Raw genomic sequence first — 27,174 nt, forward strand, 5'->3', positions numbered from 1 at the left:
ACTGGATCGACTTCCTCCTTGCATTATTTATATTTTCCGAACATCAAGGACTGCATGGGGGCACCTGCACATTTTTCTGCTTGAATATGTGCGTATTCTGAGTTGGGGAACCAATACGTAGCAAAGTGCACTTGCGCCGCATGGTAATATAATAGGAAGTCCGGGGTGGCCAGGCCGCCAGTATCATAGCGTTTGCATAGTTTGGAGCAACTAATTCTAAACCACCCACCCCCCATATAAAAGCCGAGGCTAGCTTTTTAAGTTTATCAAAAAAGGGGTGCCAGGGCCAGATCGGGATGTTACAGATAAGGTACAAAGGTTTGGGCACTATGACCATTTTGAGCAAGGCTATACAACCGTCCAGTGAGATCAGTAATTTATTTCAGATCTCCAGTTTAGACACGAGAAGTGTCGGGTAGGGTGCGTAGTTTGAGTCGTACAGGATCTGCTTGTCTGTGGCCATTATTATACCTAGGTATCTGGCTGAGTTCGGGGACCATCGGAATGGTGCAGTGACTTCCGATTCCGTCATTCCCAGTGTAAGGGGGATGACCTCGGATTTGGAATGATTGATTTTGTATCCCGAGATCTTCGCAAACGTCTGAAATTCTTGCATTACTGAGGGAGGTTACGTTCGGGATCTCTCAGATATAGCATGGAATCGTCGGCATATGGAGAAATAAGCTGAAGGGGGCCCCTAATGCGAATCCCTCTCCAAGAGTGTTTATGCTGTAAGCATGCTGCCATACCTTCAATAATGAGAACAAATATGAGAGGGGACAAGGGGCAGCCCTGAAGCGTGCCTCGGTGCAAGAACAACTCTGCCGATATTGTTTTGTTATTTTCTACTCTAGCCTTCAGGTCCTTGTATAGTACTTGGATGAATCTCAAAAAACCTGGCCCAAAGCGCAGGCTACGTAAGATGGCGTACATGTACCCCCAAGAGACAGAGTCATAGACCTTTTCGGCATCACGGGTGACAGCAATAGTTCTGGCTTTTTGGGTCTAGCTGTGATGTTATGGCAAAGAATCTGTGCAAATTTAGGGCTGTGGAGCACGTGGGGACAAAGCCTGACTCATCACGATGTACTAATTCGTTCATGTGTTGTAACAAATGGTTGGTAATCACCTTGGGGAATATTTTAGTATCTGAATTTATTAGGGACAGTGGTTGGTATGAAGCAGGGTCATGTGGTGGTTTCTGCGGTTTCAGGAGTACCGATATCATGGCTTCCCTCATAGAGCTCGGGAGTATGCCTACCGCAAGGGATTTCTCCCACATAGCAATTAATGTGGGGGGTTATTTCTGTACACATTTTTTTATACAAGTCTGTCGGTAGCCCATATGGCCCCGGTGCTTTGCTGCCATTAAGTCCTTGATCGCTTACACTATCTCTTTCGATGTGAGGGGAAGGTCTAACAATTCCCTTTCTTCCTGTTCCAATCAGGGAAACGGAAATTAAGCGAGTTGGTGGTCGACTTCCTCCGGTGTGGCTAGGTCTGTGCTTGCATATAATGAGGAATAAAAGCTCCTAAATATCTTGTTTACCTTATTTGGTTCAGTACATACAACCCCATCTACCCGCATACCCCCGTTATAGGCTAATCTTCATGTTCAGCCTTAATTAGGTTAGCCATTAATTTGCCAGCCTTATTTCCTTCCCCGTACCTCCGAGCACGGATTGGGTGCATGGTATACGACACCTTGCGCTCCGCAAGGGCCCTAAATTGAGTGAGTTGGGCTTGTAGTGGCTTCAGCTTTTCGGTCCCAGGGGCTCATGTGTATGACATCTCAAGGGATTTTAAAGGGACCTCTGTCTGACCTAATTCCCTACTTAGTTTGCGCATTACATCCACTGATAATGACATCAAGTATCCTCTCAACCATACTTTGAATGACTCCCATATGGGGGCTACTGACCCCACCAAGCCATTGTTTCATAAAAAAGACTCTATATTTTCAGTCCTTAGCGGCTCTATCGTTGATTCATCTTTTAGCATTGCCGGTGGCATCCGCCAGTATCTCAGGGTTTGTTCTATAATTGCTGTCTTCAAGTGTAGAAGAACTGGTGAGTGATCTGACAGTGTTCGCGGACATATGAGGCATTCATGTGTCTGCGGACACAATTCTGGGGAACATAGCCAGTAATCAATTCTTGAGCTAGAGCTATGCACATGGGAATGAAAAGTGTATTCATCTTGAGTTGGGTGGGTTTCCCGCCATATGTCAATGAGGGGGAGGGTCCATGTGATCTGCATAATGGTTAATGCGGCGTTTGTGTGATTGCTTTGCCCCCATGATGTTCTATCTTTATGCAAGTCGAGTATTGTGTTCAGGTTCCCTCCCCACAACACCTTGGCCTCCCCCAGCAGAATAATCTGTGAAATTACCGCAAAATAGAAATCTGGAGAGTTAAGATTCAGGCCATATGTATTAACTAGGATCAGTTCTTAATTGTCAACCCGTCCCCACAAGATTACATATCTTCCCTCCTCATCAATTTCGGACTTTGTCAGTTGAAACCTATCCTGGCAGTGGACAAGGGTCATGACCCCCCTGGATTGCGAAGAGTAGTTAGTACCAATTCTAATCGGTCCCCAATCTCGAGCAAAGGAGGCAGTAACCTTCTGAGTTGCGTGTGTTTCTTGTAGAAGGAGGATATCTACTGTATGCCTATTAACATATGCAAGAACCTTCCTCCCTTTGATGGGGTTAGCCAATCCCCTAATGTTCCATGTCAGGAGCCTAAGTGACTGGCCTCAACCAGGTGTTGGCATGCCGTATCTCCAAATCTCCACATATTAGTTTCAGGGTCAGTTTAACCATTCTCATAGTACATGTTTCTGTCAGCTTTTTTATTTAAACAAATTCTCCCCCATGAAACCGTTGTACAACCAGCCGGGCAACAGGCCATCTCCCACCCTTTTAGCTCACCCTCACCGTCCCCACAACTGGACAGTGTGTCCTCATCTGTATAATGCAAAACCTGCAACTGTGGGTGGTGAAAAAAGTATTGGATCCAAACCTGGAATTCCAGGCTGCGATAGGGGAGTCACTGTGTGGTTTCTGTGCGATTTGAGCTGTATTCAGAGAGCTGGGGTTATGCCAGCCATGCAGGTCAGCTCAAGAGGTATCATGGGCGCAAGGGTTACTGGACTTTGTAATAGGAGAAGCCGGAATGTTGTGTTCAATGTATGACATGGCATCCTCTGGTGTCTTAAAAAAGTGGGCTTTCCCTGCATGTTACAGACAAAGCTTTGCGGGGAACATCATGGCGTATGGGATAGATCTGACCTTCAGAGCCCTCTTCACTTGGTCGAATGTCCGTCTTGACGCCTGGACTCTGTTCGAGAAATTGGGGTAAATATGTACTCGCATTGAGTTGATTGTTAGCATTCCCTTCTCTCGTGCCAGACACAGAATCAAATCTCTGTCCCCATAGTTTAAGAGATGCGCAAAAAAGTGGGCTTTCCCTGCATGTTGCAGACAAAGCTTTGCGGGGAACATCATGGCGTATGGGATAGATCTGACCTTCAGAGCCCTCTTCACTTGGTCGAATGTCCGTCTTGACGCCTGGACTCTGTTCGAGAAATTGGGGTAAATATGTACTCGCATTGAGTTGATTGTTAGCATTCCCTTCTCTCGTGCCAGACACAGAATCAAATCTCTGTCCCCATAGTTTAAGAGATGCGCATAGCCGGGCCCTTGGCTTGGGCGGAGTGGCAAGCGATCGGTGGGTACGCTCCACCAGGAAATGCTGTGAAAACTCTGCATCCTGGAACAACGTTGTTAGCATGTATTCCATGAACACTTCCATCGGCTTGTTGAGGTTTTTTTTCTGCCAGCCCCACCACCCGGATATTATTTCTGCACAATCTGGATTCTAAATCATCGCATTTGGATTGGAGTCCTTTCACTGATCTTTTGATGTTTTCAATCTCCTTGTCGTGTGTCTTAACAGTGTCCTCCAGAGTACTAACTCTCGCCTCTGCATCCGTTACCATGGAGTTTACTTTCTGCAGATCTGTTTTGATTGAGGCAATGTTGTTGCCTATTTCATCCAACCTGTTATTTACTGTTGCAAACCCGGCGCACATCGCAGTTATATATGGGTCCATTGGGTTCTCTGCCTGTATTGAGTTGGGTGCAGGTGTGGAGCCCGGGGAACCCGGGCCCTCTTCAGTAGCGGTATTACTGGTATACGAGTCCATAGGGCCCTTCTTGGCAGCTTTTGCCCCATGCATCATTCCTGTGTTCGAGGAGTAGGATGATGTGAGTGTATCAGTTATGGGGTTTAGTGACGTGCCCGGTGCCGGGCTTATATGATAGTTCAGTTAATTTATGTATGCCCCAGTGGTGTTTGTCGGTGCCCGCTCCACACAACAGTAAGGATTGGACGGGTTCAGTATTTCCAGCTGCGTAAATACTCAGGTTGGTGCAAGTCTCCAATGGGTGGAGCATGCAGTACGAAGATTCATACTCCCTCTGGGATAGTGTTTTACTTCAGGTTCTCCCTGCTTATTGATATGCGTACGAATGCTGCAGCCTACAATGCTATATGTCTCTGGATGAACAGATGAGTTTCTGGATTCTCACTACACCTCTGGACTCCTCTACCCCATAGCCAAATGGTGTAGGTAGAATAAAGCACAACCTAGTTCATGATGTGTAGCTGTGAAGTTGTGTGAAATCGTGAGGTTCTGCTTGTAATGCCTACACAGGAGTTGAGGAGCACTTCCGCATACAATTGCAATTTTCCCCAAAATTATAGCCACATGTGCCATGTTACACATAGTGGACTATATGTGAAACTGGAAGATGAAGACACAGATTATCAAGTACCTCGGTGCAAGGGCAGTTTGCATGTGAACAAGCATTAGCAGCTGCTGCCTTCACTGTAGAGAAAATCTCTACAATCGTAATGGGGTGTTCAGTCACGCTGTACATAGAACATTCTTTGTTTGCCATCCTCGAATGGTCAAAGTTCAACCTGACTACGCAAAGATCATCGGCATATGAGATTATCATCTCAAAACCCCACATTCATGTGTTAGGTGTAAGACGGTGAATTCTGCCACCTTTTTAACAGACATGCCCATGACAGAGGACTTAATGGCACATGATTGTGCCAAATATGAGAGGGAGAAAGGTGATGCACCCAAAGCAAGGGCTTGTGCATTGATGGAGGGTGAGGTACTTTTCCTTGACGGGTCATCCACAATTGATCAGGAGGATGGACAGAGATGGACAGGGGAATCAGTGGTATGGCTTGAAGGGGGGTAGTACAAGACAGTGGTTATGAAAAGGTTGCCTACACACTATTCTGCACAAGCGGCAGAACTTGTGGTGCTCATTAAAGCACTGAGAGCATCACAAGGACGTCAGTTCACGATATATTCTGACTCGGCACACGTTACAACAACGGTACATGCCAGTCTCTCCTTCTGGAATGGGAGGGGGTTTTGGAGGGCAGATGGGTCCCCAGTGCAGCATGAGAACTATTAGAAATGCTGATGGAAGCATAATCACAGCCATCTGTTGTGGCGGTCATCAAGTGTACCACCCACAAGCACGGGACAGATGAAATTCCAAGGGGGAACGCAGCTGCCGATGTAGCAGCCACAATGGCAGCGTACCAGTCAAATGAAGTGTCCACTGAATAAGTTGTGACTGTCCCACTGACAGACGACCGTCCAGTACCTTATACTGCATTTCCCATCTCCGTGATTATTGAGCTGCAAGGAAGGGCACCTGAGAGGGAAAAGGAGTTGTGGTTACAGAGAGGATGTACGCAGTCTACAAAGGATCTATTATGGAGACAGGAGAGCTCTGGGAAGACACTGATTGCCCAGGAATTGCTAGCAGTAGCATTTGAACAATTACAATACCTGTCCTATAGCTCGAAACAACACATAGCTGCAGACAAAAAGGAGGACTGGTTCACACCAAATATTCCAGAGAGCATCACTGATATGGTTGTCTGCTGCACCACATATCAAAGCTTTAGCTCAAAGATGTCACTACGAACATTACTAGGTACTTTGCCCCAACCTACTGGGCTGTTCTGGGAGTTATGCATAGACTACGCTAATATGGGGTGGTGTGTCCCTTTTCAATGAGGGTGGAAGCAGGGCCATGTGTGCACCTTGATACCAAGTGTACTGCAAGGTTTCTAGTGTGGCATGTTTTCATGGGCTAGGGTGTGCAAGGTTTTGAGGTCAGATAATTGCACACATTTATTTAATGCATTATTCCAACATGTTACAGCGCTACTCCATATCGAGCATCAGATTTGTTTGATTTATCACCCACAGGCCAATGGCATTGTGGAGAGAATAAATGGCCACCTTAAGAGCAAGTTATCTAAATGATGTACCACATTAAAGAAGTACTGGGTGTACAGTCTTCCCCTGGCCCTTTTTAGTTTACACACACAGCCAAGTAAAGAGCGCCATCTGTCACCTCATGAGATGGTTACTGATCGGTGCATGCATACCCCATATCTCCTGTGAGAAGGGTTTCTGATGTGCATAGTGCTGCATCGGTGTTAGCAGTGGAATTCAGGGAATGTTTGACAACACTAACTCAAGTAATTAAATTTGTGTCAAGACAACTTGCACCACCCAGGTTCGTAACAACAGAGATGCCCGATGCTACACAGACAACAGGGACAGATCCTGAGCACATAATCTAGACCACTGCTGCCAGGAGATTACGTCTATGTTTGCAATTGTGTGAGACGTTGGAACAATCCTCAATTTCAAAGACAGTACAAGGTGGTGTTTTGTACCCCCCTCGTGGTTAAAGTCAAGAAGTTGTGCTGTTGTGTTCACCTATCTGAAGTTCATAGGGCACCTCCAGAAAGTACTGTGGTGCATCAGTTGTCTTGAGAGCAGGGGTAGTAGTACCTTTACCCCGAGCACCTTACTGGCCTGTCCAGAGGAGACAAGGGCATAGTGGCACGTCCGAGTGGCAGGCTAAGGATCAGCTGTTAGCTCCACACTTTTCTTTTTCTGGGAGCACTTTTCCTCTTTTTTCTTTCTCTTCTCTCTCTAGCTATCTCTCTCTATCTCTCACATTCTTTTTCCCTTCTCTCTCTCGTTCTCTTTTCTGTCCTAACTCTCTCCGCCTTTATCCCACCCATTTCTTTTTTTTTTTTTGTACAGTGTACATCTTGTAAGTCTCTCCTCCCTTTTTTGTTGTGTTGTGTGTCTGTACTTCTATTGAAGGAGAAAAGAAGATGGACGCAACTCATGTACATAGGTTGCTAAGTAGGGATCCGAGGCATAGAGACACACATGAAATATTGTGGGCATATACCTATTATTGTTGGTCAGCACTTGCTGGATGATTAAGTGTGATATTGCTAGTACTACTGGGAGTGTATTGGGCAGGGTATTATAGGTGGAATACCTATAAAAGGGGCGATGGTGGAAATAGGATTGTATATTATCCAAATGGAATAATAAATATAAATGTTAGTAACACGAGTGGAGTTACATATATCATTACTAATGCAAATATGAATAATAATATTGGAAACACACTCAATAAACTCCAAGATGCATGTTATGTCTGTGAAGGATCTCCTTGAGAATGTGTATAGAAGAATGAAAAGAGAAGTACTGTGGGATGTTTTTACCCATGCCTCCAAGCCCTACCATAAAACTGTGCAGTACTGGCATGGAAAACATCATGATGGCCAGAACTCCCCAGAGAGTGCACAGGGAAAACATGAAGAATAGGCTGCCACCCATGTTTGCCTATGTTGTGAGCACAGGAGGGCACTGCCTAAAACCACCATTGGGCTACACACACAGTAGCCTGAAACCATTGGGAATGGCAATTCTGATTGCCAAAAAGCAACTCAGAACTGTGGGGAATTCATTATCTTAATCCCAAAAATGGTTGCAATACCGGTACTCACCACTATCAGAAAGCCGGCGTTTTAAAACCACCAGACTTTTGTGTAAAACTGAACAGAGGAACCCAAACCAGACCAAGGAAAGACTTGCTAAGAGGTGGATACAATGTAAAACTATATTCTAAAATGACTTGAAGGAAGTAATTATGTAATGTATATGTAAAAAGTATAAGTTTGATTTAAACTGGGAACTAAAGTGACATTTAGCTGAATTCTGCCTGACAACTACCCCCGACAGGAGAAACCTGCTCAGCCACTCTTCCCAGGCCTAGCTGCATCCTGCATCCCCACAAAAAGGAGTTGACACCTCTCTGATTAGATTAGGGGAGGGGCACCGCAGGAGGTTGAACAAAGCCTTGTCCTGGACTCAGGCAAATGTTATATTGGGGGGGCCGTAAAGTGGCTTCCTCTTGGGAGAAGTGGGAGGAGAAGTGCCTTTGGGAGCTACCCGAGCTGGAGGCGGGGGCAGACAGAAGCTTTCCCCATGTGCTTTGGAACCTAAACCACACCCATCTGGGCCAGAGCATAATTTTAAAAAAGATGGATAATTCATAGTACGGACTTGTCAGAATTATATAAGTAATATCATTATTCCTGTGATTTTTCTGTGCACGTTTTAAGAGGTGTTAGGACCCTGTGGTGTATGCTGGGGGGTTGCTAGCGGAAAATAGGGTCTTACTCCAAATGTCTGCATGTTAAAATCTGACACTTCATCAGTTAGTGTCCATACTCCTTGCGCACATGTGTGTAATTCTTGGTAAATGTCCGATATTGGTAAACCAGTCTAAAAGCGCAAAATGTTGTCATTTTTGAATGCAAGCCCCCAGGAAGATCAGAGGCGGACAAGCATGGACCATAAGGAATATATAATGTGTACATGTAATTTCAACAAATTGTGTATCTGGGAAATATGTATTTGAATCAAATATAGATTTGTGGGCAAACTGACCAGGGGAGGATCCTCTGACCCATTAACAGACCTCATCATGATGACAATCCATTTCCTTCCCCCAATCATGGGAGAGGGGAAAATTGGGCCAATGACAAGTAGAGAGGGGCAGGCTCAGTTATGCCACGCACACACCCACTTCCAAAACACATAAAAAGAGACTGCTGGGACAGGTAGAGAGATTCAATTCCATTTTCTGCGGGAGGCTCTGCCGGGAGACTCCAGACTTCACATCCATCAATCTTCAGAGACCAGAAATTTACTTCAGAACTTAAAGCAAGGGCCTAAACCCACAAACTGAGAACTCTTCTCAGCAGGCCTCAGCATCCTTAAAATCATTTGCAAACTATTCCACAGCCGGGCGAGCTGTCTGAATTCTTTGCCAAGAACCTTTGCCAGTACCCAGAAAGCAGTGTTACATCCAGAATCCACTTGATCCGGACCGGAAAGCAGAGCAGTATCCAGAACCAGAGGCCGCTGTGTCCAGAGAGGCTAGACCAGCAGAGCAGCCCAGACCCAGACCGCTGTGAGCAGAACCAGAGACCCGGATCGCTGTGAGCAGAGCCGGTGCCTGATTGACCCACCGAGCAGAGAGAACCGCCGCTGGACGTGTTGACCAGATCCGTGACGAGGCCTATTTCAAATTTATATTGTGAGTACCTAGCAGAACTGTGCAGAACCAATCTCTTAGTTAGAATAATCTAATCCAAACTATTTTAACCTAAGTAGAACTGCCTCCTAGTAATCCTGTCATCTGTCATTTTAAGCTGCGAGCTGTCATCTGTCATTCTAAAGCTGCAAACTGTCACCTGTCATTTTGAGTTTTACTTTAAATCCGAAAATCTACCTTTATTAAATCATCCGTATCTCTTGAACCGTTTGGGCTAGGAACGTGGTTTAACTTTCATTCTAAAGCTGTGATTCTAGGCTTTCCAACCGACTTCCTACTCCCTATACTTTTTCCGCAATCACGATTTACGCACTCACCAAATTTACCGCGATTTGCAATTTGGCTCAATTTCTCCACTTGTCAAAATAGCAGCTTCATTCTTTCCTTTGTTAAAATCCGTTTGCAACCTGGTAATAACTCATAGAGCATTGCTAAAGTGAGCCTGAACTAATACCAACAAGCATCTCTCACTCACCCTGAATCTCTAGAGGGAATTAAAATCAGTTAGCACATTTTCCCATCCATTGCCATCACATTTAAAAGCATTTTGGGCCTGTGTTTCAAACTTCTGCCTGTTTCCTCTAAGCTTGCTGGGGGGGGAAGTAAATTCCGTATTGTATTTGATTGTATTCCCGAAGACTGTGTGTGTTACTTCCATCTCCTTGCATTGCATATAGGGGGGGGGGTGAATTGCCACCAGGGGAAAAGTGATTACATTGTCTTTTTTTGAAGCCATATCAAGTTATTTTCTGTACTGCATTTCATTCATCATTGCGTTTCCTTGAACCATATAAAGCATTCTTTCCCACCTTATTCTTCTGTTCCTATTCATAAGTTACCTCTTGCTGATTACTGCTCATATTCACAAGTGTAATATCCATTATCAATTTATTTATAGAAGTGTGATATATAGAGATATATATATATATATATATATATATATATATATATATATATATATATATATATATATTGTTTATATTTCTCAAATAAACCTTTTAAATTTGCAAAACAGACCTACCTCTTGGCTCAGTGGGGTCAGGGGGATTCTAAGAGAGGGGTGTTATATAAGGGTTGTCATCCAGAGTACATGAACTGGACCTAAAAATATATCAATAAGGTTTTCCCTCAGCATCCCAGACTAGGCATTGACTTAGCTGTAGTGTTGAAGTGAAGCCGCTTAACAAAGTGGGGGCTCATAGCCAGAGATTCTGGGTTAGATCTATCACTTGTGCAGATTAATACAGTGTGCTAACTGACAGGAGACATACATCCGGTCGGATCACCACGCTGTGTTACGCTGTAAAGCACTCCTCAAAGGAACGCTCTAAGGAAACGGTCTGTTTTGCAAAAATAAAATACAAACTTCTGTAAGTCAGGAAGGAACTCAAATTCCAGAATGACGACACTGGTAGACATCTAAATAGCCAGAGAGCACTTCTTACATAAGCTATTTGTGAGAGGTGAGTGGACTCATCAGGACCAAACAGTCTGGTTGCAGGCAATCGCGCAACAGGTCACTGAAACAGGGTCAGATAAATGGAGAGATCAGGGTCACCTACATGTGGGTCTGAGTGAACTATATATGGCCCCTACAGCCAAAGATGAACATAATAAGATTGCCAGGATAGCGGCATATTTGTACCTATATATGGGAGCCATGCAGGACAAATGTGCTGAAGGCCAAGATCTGGCAAATAGGCAACAGATGGCGTTAGAGAAGGCCCAATCTGATCTGGACTCTTCTGAGCAGAGGCTGCTCAGGAGCCAGGGGTCAGAAAAGGACAGCAGACAGTACATCACTAAAATAAAGGAGGATATGGATGTGCTGCAACAGGAAAAGACTGACCAGGATACCAGATTTCTGGCCTTGCAGAAGGAGTACCAAGACAGTTTGGACTCCGTACTGCAGAGCCAGAAAAAGCTGGAGCAACAATTAGATTTCAATAGGGCATGTGCTGAGCAGGTAGTCACCCTGCAAAGCCACCTAGATAGGGAAAAGGCAGAGAGCAATAAACTGATTTTGAAAGACCTGGATACCCAGGCAGAGTTTGACCAGGAGCTTCAGAAGGCTGGTGCCTTTCAAAGGCAAAGGGACGATCTGGCGGCACAAATGCAGGCTCTTAGTCAGGAAAGGGATACCTTAGGCCAGGTAGTCTGCCACTTAAAAAGGAAAATGGACGTAAATCACCTGGCCCTCCAGGGACTGGGTGACCTCCAAAAAGAACACCAGAACTTGTTAGAGCACACCAGGAGTGTGGAGGATGCTCTGGCAAGAAAGGAGCAGGCCAATAGGGACACAGCTCAGGAGGTAGCCCTCCTGCAGCAAAGACTGGCCCATTACTCCAGGATCAATCAGGAGGCACAGAGAGAGAATGAGGCTCTCTGCCAGCACAATGATATGCTCCAGCAACAGGTAGCAATGCATGAGAGACTGATAGAGTCTAGTTAGGCCTTAACTGAGGAACTGAAAGCGCAGGCTCTTGCATTGCAACAGGAAGCAGGGGCGGATTGAGATGAGGTTCGCTGGGAAAGAGAAACTCCTGAGCATAACCTCAGGAGCCCTAGTACCAGAGGCCTTCATCTCTCCCAGTCCCTGGACTCTGCCACCCCCATGTCCCCTCGCACACATGAGCCCAGGGCCACGGGGATGGCAGATTACTATTCAGCTAGAAGTATGGGGATCATAGGCCAGTACCTCCCAGGAATGGATGGGCGGGCATCCGGGTATGGGCACCCAAGCACAGTGCAATTTAGTGGGGAACCCCAGGAGAGTAGGCCCATTAAGGGCATCCTGAAAACCTCTGCCCAGTTAGGTCAGTGGTGGGGGTACCCATCAAATCCTGGCAGCAAGGAAGGATCTGAAGACTCCTCTGAGCATTACAGGACACAGGAGACCAGGTCCCCACATTCTGCCAGCCATTCCCAGGCTCGCAGAATCCAGGAAAACCTGGAAGAACAGACGGGAACCTCTGGGAGCAGTGCCTCTGAGTCAGAGGATGAATGGACCAGGGTTACCCGAACCAAAAAGGCCAATAAGGCAAAAAGGGCCTTGCTTAAGGACCCATTGAAACAAATAAAGGCAATAAGGAGTGTCATCACGCCTTATCATAAGAACGCCAAGTATTCTGTTTGGGAACACTTGGAGCTCTATGAACAAATGATGGAGACTTTCCATTTGAAGGACAGCAGTAGCTGCATCCAGTACGTCAAATGGGCCTTCTCACCAGAATACTCCAGTTTCTTTGCAGGGCTGGAGGACCAAAACCATTCAAGATGGTGTGCATATAGGGCGGCCATCTTGAAACATTTTTCTGTGCACAGAAATCCTCAAGAGGCTCGCAAGGCAGCCTACAATCTGCAATGTGGGGAGGATCAGGCCCCACAAGAGTTTGTGCAAGAATTAAAGCGTGCTTTTGCACAGACCACCAGAAGGGTGTGCACGGATAGCAGAGAATTTATCAATACGTTTTTCCATGCCTTACCCAAATACATAATGATCCAGCTCGTGAGAGATTTTCATGAGAAAAGATCTTTAGACTGGGTCATTGAACAGGCTACCCGGATCTATGAGGTGCAGAAGCCCATAAAAACCTGCCTGCACCAAATAATTCACAGCTCAGAAGGCCCTCGGGCCAGTCATAGACAGGGAGTCGAGGAGGTAGTCCCACAAATGGGGTCCCCTGCTCCCCTGACTATGTAAGTCCCCGCTACAAGAGAAACCGACCAATCCTGGGTTATGTGTGGACTCCTCCAGCCCAAGGGGGGGGATCCAGCCAACCACCTGACCCGGGGAACTTCCCTCCTAACTTCCCCCAGGAGGGCAGAAATTCACCAAATCCTGGGCAGAACTTTTTCCCCAGGTATCCACCCAATTTCCAGCCCCAAAATCATCCATCCTTCTTTCCCCAATTCCTTGAGCCCAGACAACCTAATCCGGGAGAGGGGAGGCCAAGGGTGGAGGAGTACCCAAATCTTCCCATTCCGGGGTATTGCCAGAGAAGGGATAGCTACCCTTCCCGGGATCAGCCCAGGGGAGAAAATAGAGCCCCATATCAGCCTGAGCGGGTTTCAAAACTTGAGCGCCAGGTCCAAAATATGGCACGAGATCTGGGTCACATACTGAGGGCTCAACAGAACCCTCAGATGAGTATGCCAACCCAGAATGCCCCAAACTCTGGACCTGGTGCTCCAGAACAATGACGGGGGTAGCACCCAGATAACCCACCGGTTCCCAGGGAGGAGGCACAAGGGGAAGGGGGGTGTAAAGCCTTGGAGGAAGCTTCCTTCCCAACTTGTAAACAGCCCCTGGAAAACCAGGAACCGGAAACAAAATCTCCTGCCCCTGAAAGCCTGCCTCCCAAGGAGCAGAGGGGGGGGTAGGAGAAACAAAGGACCCAAACAGACCCACTTTGTGGAGGAGGTACAGGTCTTCCAATTTGAGGGAGAGGGATCCTCAGAAGATCCTGGGAAAAGGATCTTCTCCTTCAGAGATGGGGGAACTCCTCCCAAGGAAAAATGGGTCCCAAGGGATGCCAATTCAGACTGGGGAGATGTGGAGACTGAGCTACCGCCGCCCATCATCTCATCCCAGAACCGACAATACCAAAATCCCATGGGTCAAACCCATCCTGATGACTGCCTCCAAAAAGGGGGGGCGGCCCAGAACCCGAAACCATTTCCAGTTGCCAACTTTTTCTTTCAGATTCCCCAGGCTCTCCACGGAATTCTGCCCAAATCTCTTTGCTAGCAATGTCCAAAACCAGAAAGTTAGCCCACCAGTTGTCCAGAAATGTGCATTATCTGTGCCCCCTTGAGGAGAAGGAGGGAAGATATTATGCCCCATTACAAGTACAGGGGCAGGGTACAATTACGGCACTGGTGGACACTGGATCCCAAGCTACCCTTCGGTCCAAAAGGGCCTTTGATGAACTAAATGCAGGAAGGGGGAGAATTACCGTATTCCTCTCACCTCTCTTCCTGGACAACTGCAGAACTTTGACGGGAAGGAAATTCCTGTCGAGGGGACTGCAGATTTGGACATCAAAATTGGGCGACACAAGGTGAAACACCCGGTCATAGTAGTGACTCCAGAGGGCACCCCTTGTTTACTAGGGAATGACCTCCTGAGAAGGTTGTCACCCCTAATAGATTGCGAAAACAAGGTCCTCTGGACCCAGACTAGCCGACCAATAAAATTAAAACAGAGTGTCAACCATGTTAGTTTAAACGGCACCTGCCACATGGTTGAACAAAAATCTGACCAAGTAGAATTTCACTTCCAGAGCAACCAAATTCCAGACGTGACAGTAATAGCAGTAGGACAACAGACTGGTGATGGGGGGTCCTCTCTATTTCTGAAAATCAACCTTCCTTCCAGTTTAAGGTGGTATTCCACACTGGAAGGAAATACTCTGAAATTCTTTACCAATCCACAACCAGACATTCCCACCCCAATAGTTCAGAAAGATGTGAAATCAGCTCAGAGCCTGGCTGATATTCAGCAAATTGGAGATCAGTTGTTCATCCCTGTTCAGTTAAATTAGGGGAAGGACTCTGTTGTCCTTGCCCGAGTGTGTGTGAACAACGGTAAGAGCTTCATCAGCGAAGCCATGTTTTGCCAACTCCCAAAAGATCCAGCCGTTCCCACATTCAAACTGATAGACAAATGGGAAATGGACCTGGAAGCACCTAATTCCAAACATCTCCTGCCAAGCAGGTGTATGCTCAAAATCTCCATTGGCAACAAAAGCATAGTCCACAATTGTTGGGTCGTGCGAGACGTCCCTGCCGCCTTTTACTTAGGCAGTGACATTCTCAATCGCTTTGCCATTAGTTTGGACCTAATAAACTTCAAAGCTTGGTCCCGATTAGCGGATAATCCCAGGATCTTTGATGATCCAGAAAAAGCATTTAGGTCAGTTCAATTGCTACCTTATGCAGTTGAAATTCAGATTAAAGAGGAAGTCACCATCCCAGAAAGGACCCGACAATTCTCCCTGGAAGTGAAAGTTAAAAGAGGACAAAAATTGAAAAACCCTGATGCTTACATACATCTAAATGCTTCTCTCCAACAGTAAGGGTTGGGGGTAAACCCAACTCCATTAGTCAACATAGAACATGACACCATTCCAATAGAGGTGGATAACAGCGACTTAAAGAGTATTACTCTAGCCGCAGGCAGCATTATTGGAATGGCGGTTGATGACCAACATTTTTCCATTGATCTAGGAAATGCACTGTTAGGACCAATCCCCAAGGACTGTTTTGACAGTGACAGTGATGACAACACAACACCAGACAGGATTTTCACCCGGCATGGGGGGAACTTCCTGGTGTACACTTCTTGCCATTATGGTAAGGAAGATGTGACTTGTGACTTCAGGAGGGATGAGGTGATTTTCCAGGTCCATGAGGGCTGCCTTTCCCACCTGAAGCCTCCAGTCCAAATCAGCACTCTGACCAGGGACTTCTCCAACCAGCTGGAGGAGGCCGCTGAGATAGCCAAACCAGAAGTCTTTCCTGGCTTCAGGCAGATGGTGGAAGAGACGGTCAACCTAGCTGATGCCTGCATTACTCTGGAACAGAAGCAAGAGTTGAAACAAGTTTTCTTGGATTTCCAAGATCTCTTTGCGGTAGACAGTGGTCGCACCGACATCCACACCACAACAATTCCCATGGACCCTGGAATGACTCCAGTGTTTGTGAAGCAATATCGTTTGCCTCTCGCATCCATGGAGTCCCTTACTGAAATAATTAGGAACCTTGAGTCCCGGGGAATAATACGTCCAGTCCACAGCACTTTCAATAATCCAATGCTGGGAATATTGAAGCCAAACGGCCAGTGGAGACTCTGCGCCGACCTTAGGGAGCTCAACAAACGGGTCCATACTTCCCGATGGCCTCTGCCCTACATTGACCAAGGGCTGGCCCAGATCCAGGGGTCACAGGTCTTCATTGCAATAGACCTGACCAATGGATACTGGAGCGTGCCTGTCACTAGGGAGGACCAATACAAACTAGCTTTTACCTTTGGGGGCCAGCAGTACACATGGACCCGGACTCCCTTCGGATACCTCAACTCCGGCAATGAATTCAACATTTTCCTACATAAGGCCATGCCCGACCTGGGTGCGAGGGGTAACCTGGCTTATTTAGATGATGTCCTCATCAAAAGTTCATCTGTGGAGGAACACATAGCAGAGATCCGTTATGTTCTGACACAGTTGAGGGCCGCCGGAGCAAAACTTTCCTTCCAGAAAGCACAGTGGTGTAGAACCCGTGTTAATTTCTTGGGGCATGAGATTACTCCTCAGGGTCTCTGTCCCCAAGAAAGAAAGTGGAAGCACTTCAGAAGCTGAAGGATCCCACAACTCTGTGGGAACTAAGGAGCCTCCTTGGACTGACTAATTACAGCAGAAAGTTCATTGAGGGCTACGCAGAGATCACTAGACCCCTGATTCATCTCCTGAAGGGGGGGGGGTCAAGTGGGAATGGGGTCCAGAACAATCCGAGGCAGTAAGACAACTCAAGGGAAGCCTCTCACAAGCGCCTTGCCTAGCTTACCTTGTCAGAAACAAGGAGTTCTTCCTGGAGACAGGGTTCTCTAATACGTGCTTGACGGCAGTATTATACCAAAAGCATGACAAGGTCAATAAAGTAATCTCCTATGCGAGAAAAACGTTATCCTCTGTGGAGGAAAAATTCAACGATTGTGAGAAGGCACTCCTGACAACGGTGTGGGCATTGAAGAATTACCGCCCGTTTATCCAGGGGGAATACATCATAGTCGAGACTCCATACCAGCCTCTGCAATATCTCCAGATTGACAGAATCCGGGCCGGAAATGTGATTAATTCCCGAATTACTTCCTGGATTCTGTCAATGCAAGGCTTTCCTGTGGAGGTCAGATATGGCCAAAACAAGAAGAGTCCCCTCGCGCAAGGTCTGGCTGACTTGCATAATTGTGCCAGAGAAAAATGTCTCGAGGATGAAAGTCTAAAAATCAAGGACAACATGGAGGCATACCTTAATTCCCCACACAAAGTCTTTGAAGAAGACAAGTGTGAGGGAATGCCCACTGTCTATGTGGATGGATGCTCTTATCATGTTGACAACAACGGGGAGAAAGAACTGGTAGTGGGCGTAGGGAACGCATGGGTGAATGAGTCCCCAGAACCCTCTGCTGGATACAAAATTGGTCCCCGAAGTAGTCAGGTGGCAGAATTGATGGCTGTGCATCAGGCCATTCTCACTGCTGTCCAACATCAACTCCACAAACTGGTCATAATCACAGATTCGGATTATGTACGGAACGGGCTCGTGGAGCACCTGGTTAATTGGAAAACCAGAGGCATGTTATGTGCTAATAACAAACCCCTGAAACATGGGAAGTTAATCCAAAATATTGATGATCTTGTCACATCGAATGGGATGACCATCTACTGGAAAAAGACCAAGGGTCATTCCAAAGTAGAGGGACCAGACAAAACTGGAAATGACTTAGCTGATCAGCTGGCCAAAACCGGGGCCATCCAAGGGGATCTAATTGAAATTGAGTCCCTGTTGGGGGAAATCCAGGTCACTGCTATCACTAGGTCCCAGACAAATGCTCACAATGATCTTTCAACTGCACAATGGAGTAAGGAGACCCCTGATGCTGATTTGATTACAGCTCAGAAGGGGGATCCAATAATTGGTAAGTTTTACCAACACCTTGAGGACCCTGAGAACTTTCCCCTGACGGATACCGATTACATTGGGAAATAGGACCTAAGAGTGTTGATGAAATGTCCAAAGATGTTCCGGATCCAAGACGGTTTGTTGGTAAGGAAATCCCAAGCTGGCCATGATCAGTGGGTGGTCCCTACCTCATTCCGAAGCCTGATGTTAAGTCACACCCATGACGCGGCCCCCGCCAGTCATAGGGGGTTTCACACAACACTTGAGATCTTAAGGGGATTGCATACTGGCCACACATGGGGCAGGACCTCAACCAATACTTGAAGGGGTGTCTTGTGTGTGCACAGTTTCAGCCATCATCCCTCACACACCGTGCGCCTCTCCAAAAGAGGGGGATAACACTGCCATGGTCAGATTTGCAAATCGACTTTGTAGGCCCTGTAATTCGCTCGTCTAGAGGAAACAAGTACATGTTGACCGTTACATGCTTGTTTACCAAGTGGGTGGAATGTCTCCCAGCCCCAAATTGCAAGCCAGAAACAGCAGCTGCCCTGATGATTAACCACATCTTTTCCCGTTTTGGTCTACCTCAAAGGATTGAGTCAGACAGAGGAAGCCATTTCACCAGCAAAGTAATGACTAAGATGTGGGAGATACTGGGGGTCAAAAGAAAGCTACACATTACTTACTGGCCAGCTTCTTCTGGAGCGGTAGAGAGATACAACCGAACCATTGTGAGCATATTAAAAAATTTTGTGGCAGATTCTGGGCCAAGTTGGGACATCTGATTACCTCTGGTCCTAATGGCCATCAGATCTACCCCTTCATCTGCAACTAAAATGTCACCATTTGAGTTGAAGACTGGACGCAAGATGGTGCTTCCTCAGCATTTGCTCTACAGGACCCAGGAGCAGACACTGATAAATGCCTCCACAACTCATGAGTATGTGGAGAATTTAAGGAAACACCTCCAACATGCTTTTGCCTATGCTCAGCGGAATCTAGAAAGATCAGCTGATAGCATGAAAACCCACTACGACCTGAAGACCACCAGGAAGGAATATACTGTGGGGGACCGGGTCTATCTATAAAATTTCCAAAGGAACCAGGCCAAACAACAAATATTTCTGCCTACATGGAAGGGACCCTTTGAAATTATATACAAGATCTCCCCTGTTGCCTACAAAATCCGCATCCCCAAAGGTAATTTGGCGGAAGGGGAAGACAAGTGGGTACAAATAAATCAGTTAAAGTGTTGCCATCCCAGGCACACCCTGCAGCAACTGGAGGAGTCCTCTGCAATACCAGAGGGGGCCGCTCCAGAGTAAGTCAGTTCAAACTCTAAAATATTCCACATATCAAAAATATAGTAACGTAATGCAAATGTTCCCTATTATATATTGTTTTTAAAATCAGACTGCAAAATGCATTCGGATGTATGAAATGTACATGTTCGCCACACCATTAATAGTGGTGGAAAAATGTCTATGAATAGGTATTGCCGCTTTCCTTTGTCGTCCTATGAGAAAGAAAACATGGAGACTGACCACGGAAGGCGACCTGGGGACCGGGAGCGAAGATCCGAGTGGCCCGGGGTACCGCCCTGTTAAGCGATATTCAATCAACACTACAGCTAAGTCAATGCCTAGTCTGGGATGCTGAGGAAAACCCTTATTGATGTATTTTTATGTCCAGTTCCGTACTCTGGATGACAACCCTTGTATTACACCCCCCTCTTAGAATCCCCCTGACCCCACTGAGCCAAGAAGTAGGTTTGTTTTGCAAATTTAAAAGGTTTATTTGGACAATTCAACAATATATATCTATCACACTTTATAAATAAATTGATAACTGATATCACACTTCAGAATATGACTGTGATCAACAATGGATAATGTTACAGGGGTCCACTGATTTGGTTACTTAGGAATAGTATAGAGGATGAGGTAGCTGAAAATGCTTGATGGTTTCAAGGAAATGCAAGGCGGAATAAAATACAGCACAGAAATAACTTGTTATGATTTTAGCAAAAGGTAATATGATCACTTTTTCTTTTGACAATTCGCTCCCCCCCTATGCAATACAAGAAATGGAAGGAGAGCACACAGTCTTCAAGAATCCCAACAAATCACACTTTATAATGCAATACACAGTTCCAGTTCCCCCAGCAAGCTTAGAGAAAACAGGTATGAGTTTTAAACACAGGCAAATTACTTTAATGTGGTTTGCAAGGAAGTGAAAAGGTGCTAAAATGCTTTTAATTCCCTCTAGAGGTTCAGGGTAGGTGATGGCTACTTTATATTAATTCAGGCTCACTTTAACAATACTCTATGAATGATTAGCAGATTGCAAACGAATTTTAGCAAAGAGAAGAATGGAGCTGCTATTTTGACAAGTGGAGAAATTGAGCCAAAATCGCAAATCGCGGTAAATTTCTCAAGTGCGTAAATCGCAAGGTTCGTTGGAAAGCCTAGAATCACAGCTTTAAAATGAAAGTTAAATTTCGTTCCTAGCCCAAACGGTTCCAGAGATACGGACGATTTAATAAAGGTAGATTTTCGGATTTAAAGTAAAACTCAAAATGACAGGTGACAGCTTGCAGCTGCAGAACTGACAGGTGACAGTTGTGCAGCTTTACAAATGACAGATGACACAATTTCTAGGAGGCTGTTCTAATTAGGTTAAAATAGTTTGGATTAGATTATTTTAACTAAGAGATTGGGTTCTGCACAGTTCTGGCGGATACTCACTCCTAATTTTAAAATAGGCCTCGTCACGGATCTGGTCAACACGTCCGGCGGCGGTTCTGTCTGCTCGGCGGGTCAATAAGGCCCTGGTTCTGCTCACAGCGATCCAGATCTCTGGTTCTGCTCACAGCGGTCTGGGTCAGCTCTGCTCTGCCGGTCTAGCCTCTCTGGATACAGCGGCCTCTGGTTCTGGATACTGCTCTGCTTTCCGGTCCGGATCAAGTGGATTCTGGATGTAACACTGCTTTCTGGGTACTGGCAAAAGTTCTTGGCAAAAGAATTCAGACAGCTCGCGCGGCTGTGGAATAGTTTGCAAATGATTTTAAGGATGCTGAGGCCTGCTGAGAAGAGTTCTCAGTTTTTGGGTTTAGGCCCTTGCTTTAAGTTCTGAAGTAAATTTCTGGTCTCTGAAGATTGATGGATCTGAAGTCTGGAGTCTCCCGGCAGAGCGTCCCGCAGAAAATGGAATTGAATCTCTCTACCTGTCCAGCAGTCTCTTTTTATGTGTTTTGGAAGTGGGTGTGTGCGTGGCATAACTGAGCCTGCCCCTCTCTACTTGTCATTGGCCCAATTCTCCCATCTCCCATGATTGGGTGAAGGAAATGGATTGTCATCATGATGAGGTCTGTTTATGGGTCAGAGGATCCTCCCCTGGTCAATTTGCCCACAAATCTATATTTCATTCAAATACATATTTCCCAGATACACAATTTGTTGAAATTGCATGTACACATTATATATTACTAAAGATGGTCCCTGTCCCGACTCTGGCGTTTCTAGGAGCTTGCATTCAAAAATGGCAACTTATTTTCGCAACATTGGTTTTTCATCAAAAATGATACAAAGGTACATTTCCCTTCCACATATATCCCAGTAACTTTCCATGTCTCTAGCTTAAATACATTGGCCCTCATTACGACCCTGGCGGAAATCAACTGACATGACCGCCATAGCGTAAATAGCGTTTCCGCCACTGCACGATGGAGGAAAGTGCGGCTAATTCTGACCCATCGGGCACGAGCATTACGCCATGGCGGAAGTGCAAAGTCCGCGATGGCGGAAATGACCCCAAAACGCCCCTTACCGCCGTCGTACGTCGCCCTAGGTGCAATTCCGCCACCCATATTAGCGGTCACCGTAATGAGCGGTCAGCGCAAAATACGGTCACCGTAAATATACGGAAACGGAAGTAAAAACATGGGGCCGGAACGGGAAACAGCACGCCGTACACCTATAAGATCAGAATCCCAACACAACCATTAAAAATCCGACCCTGAGACACATCCCAACCCGTTAGCCACCCCAGTTAAAAAAATAAAAATGGGAAAAGTTGCTAAAAAAGCGTGCGACCGCAAGCGGCAGGTCCACTTCTCCCACGAGGAACTCACCGTGCTCACAGAGACCCTCCAGGAGAACGCTGCCGTCGTCTTCTCGACGCAAATGACCAGGACGGCACTTGCGAACAAGAAGGCCATATGGGCGCTGGTGGCACAGCGGGTAAGTGCGGTGGGGACCGCACCCCGCAACCCACAGCAATGCAGAAAGCGATGGGACGACCTACGGATACGCGTCCGGAGCATACTCTCTGCCAACCGGAACATTGCCACAGCTACCGGGGGAGGATCGGAATCACCCATCAAGTTGACCCCCTGGGAAGAAATCTGTGCCTCCACCATTGGAATGGAGAGCATAGAGGGAGTTGGAGGGATGGAGAAAGGAGTGCAGACATCAGAAGAATCAGGTAGGTGGCCCAAATAAAACTATGCCAAATCCACAATTACCAACCATGTGAAGTACCATGTGTCCCCATAGTGCAGTAGAAACACATGTCCAGAGAACGACCACATACATTGCCATGACAGCGCCCCTTAAAAGTCAGATTAAATAAATAAATATTTAAAAATCCAAAAAACACACTCTACATGTGCAGCATGCACACCCTAACTGCAGACTGCAAAACAACTGCATCCCCAATGCACACAAAAATGAGACCACCTCCAAGGCCCTGACCCAAATCACCCCCAGGTACCACCCCAATGCATGTGATACAATTGCCATTACAATTACCACAGACCCATGAATAACGCTCGCCCTCCTTTACTCCACCACAGGGTCAGATTCCAACGACGAGCTTCACGACACCCCTACCAGCACACCTGCAAAGAGGGCCAAGACCAACGGCCAAAGACCCTCCACCTCAGCTGCACGGATCAAGACACGGCAGCAGCACAAATCGAGTGGCAGCACACTGGAGGGGACATCAACAGGCACCCCAGCAGCCAGCATGTCCACAACAGCAGCACCACAGGTCCCCCCAATGGATGCCACAGAAGGCACTGCTTCTGGTGGCAGCAGCACCATAGGTGACACTGCTTTCATGCCAGCATGCTCCGACACAGAAAACGGTGCTGTAGATGTAGGATCCATCCATGACCTGTCCCAATCCCCCTGTATGTTTCATCCCATACACCATGAGGACACCACGCAGGGGCACCCACAAGACGACGACTGGCCAACCCCCACAAGGCCTGTTGCAAGGCAACATGAGGCGTCCAGCCCCTCTGTGACACCACCGCAAATGGGCATGGCCCAGCAGAGGCAACAGTCCCTCGAGCAGATGATAGTGCAACAGCAGCAAATGGCCACGCTCCTCAAGGAGCATGCTGATGAATGTGGGGGTTCTAAGGCAGCCATTGAAACATCTACTGAGACACTTAGGGCAGAAATGGAGCGCAGTACAGAGACACTAAGGGCACAAATGGAGAGAAGCACCGAGAGCCTGAGGGGACAAATGGAGAGAAGCACCGAGAGCCTGAGGGGGGAACTGCATGCGACGTCCAAAGACGTATGTGGTGAACTTGCCGCTGTGCGCCGTGTGCTCACTGAGCTCTCACAAACCCTTAGGGACATGCATGGACGTGAGCAGGCAGAGACATCATCCGTTGCAAGTTCCGTCCAGGGCAGCCCCCAACGTAGATCTGGGATGAACCGGCGCTCCACAGGCAGGGGTGCCCCTGATACCCGGAGAGGGGGCTTGCAATAGCGTCTGCCCACTGACGATGAGCGTCTTCGGACACTGGTGTTCGGGGGGGAGGTGGGAGGGTGTAGGGGGTGTGTTGGGCTTCATTGGGTGGCGGGTCGATTGGGTGTGTAATGTCATTTCACATATGCAATACAACTCTTCACAATCATCCAATGAGATGTGTGGACATTGATCATCGTGTACGAGGCCTATCTTTGCGTACAGTCCACATTGTGCATGTTCCAGACACACACAGTGCCACAAGTCCCGTGTCCATGTAACAGCCACCAGGCGTGAGTGCTAGAAGCATGCATCTATGAGATTCTGACGTAATTCACGGGCCTCCTGTGCCTCGCGGACCCCTTGAGGTGCTGCCACATCCCCACCCTCATCATGACCATCTTCAGGTGCTAGCAGTTCTGCGTCGGGGGGCATGGCCACATTCCTACGTACGCACATGTTGTGTAGCATGACACATGCCATGACCATCTTTGCCACCTTCTCATGGTGGTACAGGAGTGCCCCGCCAGACCTGCTGAGGCAGCGGAAACGAGCCTTCAGTAGGCCGAATGCCTGTTCTATGACCACACGGGTACGTGAGTGGGCATGGTTGTAGTCCTCCTCATGCTGGTCCTGTGGGTTCCGGATTGGTGTGAGGAGCCATCTCTTCAGTGGATACCCGCAATCACCTGTATGTGGACAAGAAAGGATGTTTATGGAATGTCATTGCTACGTACGCACCCCCCCCCTTCCTGCAAGGTCATTCACGCATCACCTACCCCACATACTCATGCATTAAATGAGACTCACCGAGTAGCCAGGATCGGCGCCCTGCGTGTCGCTCCATGTAGCGTGGTATTCTAGAGTTCCGCAAGACCATAGAATCATGTGTTGATCCTGGATAAGGGCACAACAATGTGTAAAGATCCTGTTGGAGTCACACACCATTTGTACATTGATAGAATGATATTGTTTCCGGTTGCGGTACTGGGGCTCCATGGCATGTGGGACAACCAATTCCACATGGGTGCAGTCGATGGCACCAATGCAACCCGGTATGCCGCCAAGTGCATGGAATCCCACTTGTGTGTTTGTAAGCTCCTGCTCCGAGTGTGGTAAAGTGATGTAGTCGTCTGAGTGCTTCAGGAGGGCATCAAGCACTTGGAATAGTGTCCGTGAGAATAGGGGCTGTGAAATGCCATGCAACTGTCCGACTGTGTGCTGGTAGGTGCCTGTGGCCAGGAAGTGGAGTACAGACACCACCTTCAGTAGGGGTGGGATGGCGGTTGGGCTATCTATCATGCTGACAAGGTCAGCGTGTGTCATGTCGACAATGGCGGTTATGGTGTCCCGGTCCAAACGGTAGAGGGTGTGGATCTGCTCAGCTGTGAGGTTGAACGGATTAGCTCGGAGGCGTGGGATTGCGGGCTGCCTGCGTGGTGGTAGTGGCTGTGCTGGTGGGGCTTGCTGGCCATGCCTTGCCCTCCACCTCCTCCTCCTGCGTCTCCTCTGTGCGGCCGGTTGTTGCAGTCGTTGGCGTTCGTCTTCTTCTTGAAGTTGGAGTACTTGCAGTGCAATCAGGTCCCCCAGGCCCAACATCGCTAGTCCTGCCGGTAGCATTCTGGAGTGGGTGTGGTTGTGGGAGGGGTTTGGGTATGCAATTTATGTGTTTTCAGGCTGCATAGCCTTCACCTGTGGTGATTCATTCCACCTGTGTCAGCTGCAATGCCTTTCGTGCGAGCACGTCCCGCACACGACGCTGCAATTCGACGCATGGCATCTTGCATTTGCATTCATGTTCTTAATCCCGAAGGCTGTGGAATATTGGTTTATATGTTGATTCTGCTATGGTCCCATTGTTGCACATACGATATTTGCATTCGCGAGCAGACTTGTGAAGGGTCAGTGGAATGTAGTGCTCGATCAACGGTGGACCCTCATGCAGCACTGTACCGAGGTTCACCGACGGCGGGGAGTCCCATCAGTGATTGAGGGCAGTTACCATTTTCACACACAGACGCACTGCATAGATGTATTTGTGAATACAAGCGTTCACAGATGCCTTTTCAACGTGATGTTGCAAATTAGGAATTCGAAGGACAGCGCTTTCGGTTTTCAACTAGCGCCGTGGAGACGCCCACAGGTCTGACTGGAAATGTAACGTTCTATTGTTGAATGTCCTTGGGACAGGGCCCATGACGGGAATGCAATGAATGATATGATTTGAATGGGATGCGCTATAGCGTAGTGGACGATAAGGCAGGACGTTCCCAAATACATGTGACTTCACTACACAAGGAATCCGGGCAGGAGCACAGTGGATTTTGAAGGCTGCATTACGCACAGACTCAATGGAAATTTAGAATGTGATGTGAGTGAATATTCAGGCGTTTTCATTACGGGATGAGGGAATGATGAATGGATGCATGGGAAGATGTTTTAATTGGGAGTCGGCCATGTACATGGCTATTTGGAATGTATCCCCTTCCCCTGCTCTATGTGATGCAAGGCTGCCATAGTGGGACCATCGTCTGTCTGCCCTTGTTGAACCCTCCCTGTCTCGGCGCGCCTTCAATCACTTGTGTCTATGCACGTTGATGGTCCCATCTGATGGAGCCTGTTCTGACAGGCGCATGCACACAGACACTCGTTTGAAATAGTGTATTCACCTCGATTTGTGTCGTAATGATTCGCAAGTGAATTTTGAGTGCAATTGATCCTTATGAGTGGGCTAGCATGCATATGGTTGTAGGTTTGGTGTGTTGAATGTAGTGAGTAATACATATGAAGTTCGGATGCCCATACTATATTTTTTTTCATTTGGGTGACAGGTATCTCCTCCCCTTCTGCCGCTGCCATCTGTACGCCACTCCTGCAGATGGCTTCTACAGTCGACACCTGCAGCTTCGAGTTAATCAGTGGAGCACCATTACGATCTTATGGGACGATCGCCAATGGCCCACATGCCCTTACGCTGTACTAGTGGTTAGGTGCAGCATACCTAGCTTCCAGCTGGACTAGTGCCTACTTCATGGGATGGGCCTGCGGTCCTAGGCGCTTCCATGTTGCCTTTTTGGACGTGGATGTGGCCCCTGTGTGCCATGGAGGTGCAGGGCGTCACACATGGGGAAGCTGGTCATTTATTGCGGATGCAGCCCACAGTAATGCTGATCATTTGT

This window comes from Ambystoma mexicanum, chromosome 5p (assembly GCF_040938575.1).
Source record: "Ambystoma mexicanum isolate Mex_15411 chromosome 5p, UKY_AmexF1_1, whole genome shotgun sequence".
In the NCBI taxonomy this organism is placed as follows: Eukaryota; Metazoa; Chordata; class Amphibia; order Caudata; family Ambystomatidae; genus Ambystoma; species Ambystoma mexicanum.